Raw genomic sequence first — 3,283 nt, 5'->3', positions numbered from 1 at the left:
CTGCCAGACCTGCTGAGCTTTTCCAGCAACTTTGTTTTTGTATTTGTTTATTTAGTTTGATTTGATTTATTATTATCACATGTACCGAGATACAGTGAAAAGTATTAGATATAACACAGTGTGAGCTGGATGAACACAGCAGGCCATGCAGCATCAGAGGAGCAGGAAAACTGACCATTTCGGGTCGGGACACTTCTTCAGAAATGAGCTTCAGAAAAGTGAAAAGTATTGCTTTGCATGCTAACCAGACAAATCATACTTTACATAAGTACACAAGGGTAATAGAACAGAATGCATAATAGTGTTACAGCTACAGAGGAGGTGCAGAGAAAGATCAACTTTAATATATGAGAGGTCTGTTCATAAGTCTGATAACAGCGGGGGAAAAGCTGTTCTTAAATCTCTGAGATAGCAAGAACTGCAGATGCTGCAGTCAGAGATAACACAGCGTGGAGCTGGAGGAATACAGCAGGCCAGGCAGCATCAGAGGAGCAGGAAAGTTGACGTTTTGGGTTTGGACCCTTCTTCAGAAATTTCGGAAGGGTCCCGACCTGAAACGTGAACTTTCCTGCTCCTCTGATGCTGCCTGGCCAGCTGTGTTCCTCCAGCTCCACACCTTGTTATCTCTATTCTTAAATCTGGTGTTTGGTGTTATTTTTATTAGGGTTGGTTAGCTTGGTTTGCAAAGCAGAGTGATGCCAACAGCATGAGTTCAATTTCTGCTGAGGTTACTCTCCTTCTCAACCTCTCCCTTCACCTGAAGTGCAGTGACTTTCAGGTTAAATCATGGCCAGTCTCCCTATAGTGAGAGGGCAGCCCTATGGTCCATCAGGACTATGACGACTTTACATTTTTACTACTTTTTGCCATTTACACTCCAGTGAGGGACTTTGGAATGTATTACTTGTTTAAAGGCACTAATTGTTGTCTGATCACCCCATCCCTGTTTTCAAATTATCACTCCCTTCACCCCATTCACCCAACTCTAAGTAACATGTATGAAAATGCCAGCCCAAGCCAAGCTGTCAGAGATCAGTAATTCATTACAGATACATTATAGGACCATGACCCATGTTCAAGTCCAGTACGTGGTGTCCTGGCACATGGGGTAATCTAAACACTCAATCAGCCCATGCAACAGAATAGTGAGACTGGGGACAAACTCGGTGATTACTTGACACCATGAATATCAGATTAGTTTCCACCTATTATGCTGCTGAGAGAATGCAGCACTGTCAGGCATGCTGTTTATTTCAGAATGGAATACACTCTGAGGCCCTATCTGTACATTCAGGTGAATGTAAAAGGCAATGTAGGAGAAGAAAGACCCTGGTCAAAACTGTGCCATTGCCATCCTCTCCCCACTGCCCTGCTGTCCACCCTCCCCCAATAAAGCTCTTTCAAAGAGTCAACACTAGAGTTCAATGGACTGAATGGCCTCATTCTACAGTGTACCATTGGCTGGATGGCTGGTTTAACAATGCAGAGTGATGTGAGCAGCATGCTTCTAATCTCCACATCAGCTGCATTTGCCATTAAGGACTCTCCTTCTCAACCTCACCCCTTGTCTGAGGCATGGTGACCCTCAGGTTAAACTACCACCAGTCATCTCTCTCTGCAATGAGAGAGCAGCCCTATGGTTTGGTAGGACTATAGCATCTTTGCCTTTAACTTCTAACAAACATTAGCAAAACGCTCCAGATTACTTATCCCTTTTGCTGTTTGTGGGCTCTTGCTGTGCAAACAATTACCCAACCAGTTACTAGATTTGGAAGTAATTCACAGTCAGTGAAGTATTTGGAGATGCCCATGGATTAATTGATTGGTCTATCAAAGAGATACAATCGACTGAATGGCCTCCTTCTGTGCTGGTATTATTCTGCAATTTTCTTAAGTCTGGCTGGCACACAGGTCAGTACCTCTGGCAAGGAAGCTAACTCTTGGTACCGCACTGTGATATCAACTGGTTTCCTAGGTGTGGCTCTTAAAAGTAGGCCAAACTGCATCAAACTAACAGACCATAATGAAACTTGGAGGGTATAGTAATTCATTTATCAGGGATAACAAAGCTATGAACTCCTCTTCATTAGTTACCGTTTGCATACACAAATTAGGTTAATTCGCCCATCTTACAGGAAGTAACCTTACTGAACTTGGACAAATATTATTATTATCCTAATTAGGCATGACGTGTTATTGGATTAGGCCAATTAATCTTAAATTATGTAAATTCAATAATGAAAAGTAGACTCTTCCCTCATGGTCGCAGCCTATAAATGTTACCCTTGCCAAATGTTCAACCAACATTGACCTGCAAAGAGGGATGAACAACTGAGAAGCAAAAAAACAATTCATTTCCTGACTTTCTCCACTTTGCCCCTGAAGCCATGAACAAAATTCAGCAGGTCCCTCCAAAAAGGGATGAATTCTCATAAAAGTAAGGGAGCACTAATAATGGAACAGCAAATAGTGTCTTTGTGAATAAAACACGTTCCAACAGATTTAAGAGAAGTTCCTTCCCTGTTGCTATCAGACTTATGAACAGACCTCTCATTTATTAGAGTTAATCTTTCTGTGCACCTTCTCTGTAGCTGTAAAACTACATCCTGCATTCTGTTCTATTACCCTGGTGTACTTATGTAAAGTATGATTTGCCCGGTTAGCACGCAAAACAATACTATTCACTGTATCTTGGGACAATAATAATTCAAATCAAGTTGAAATCTCCCAAGTGGTACTTCACAGAACATGAAGAAACAAAATCTGATACATGAGCCACAAAAGAGGATATTAGGTCAAACAACCAAAAGCCTGGTCAAAAAGATAGGTTTTAGGAGAATCCTAAAAAGTATCAATGAGAGGTAGAGAACCAAAAACCAGCAAGGAGGGTATTTCCAGACCCTAGATCCTTGGCAGTTGTGGTTCCTGTGGCCATTGGTGGAACAACTAAAATCGGGAGGTGTTCAAGAGACCAGCAGGTTCGGAGTGTAGAGGGTTATGACATTGGAGGAGATAGAGTGGTGGGACGAGGCCAGGGGGAGATTGAAAATGAGGATGAGAATTTTAAAATCAAAGCATCACTTGACCAGGAGCCAATGTAGGTCTGAGAGCACAGGGGTGACAGATGAACAGGTCTTGTTGCACATGTTAACTCATATTATCGACATAATATCATGCTTAGGAACCACTGACAGAGTAGCAATGGCAGAACACTCAAAAAACACCTTTCACTGGCTTCTTTAAGAAGAAAATGCATTTTATGAATCCTATAAGTGCCATGGTT

This window comes from Rhincodon typus, chromosome 34, assembly GCF_021869965.1.
Source record: "Rhincodon typus isolate 14 chromosome 34, sRhiTyp1.1, whole genome shotgun sequence".
Lineage (NCBI taxonomy): Eukaryota > Metazoa > Chordata > Chondrichthyes > Orectolobiformes > Rhincodontidae > Rhincodon > Rhincodon typus.
The sequence above is the reverse complement of the archived record's forward strand: the minus strand, read 5'-3'. Positions refer to the sequence as shown.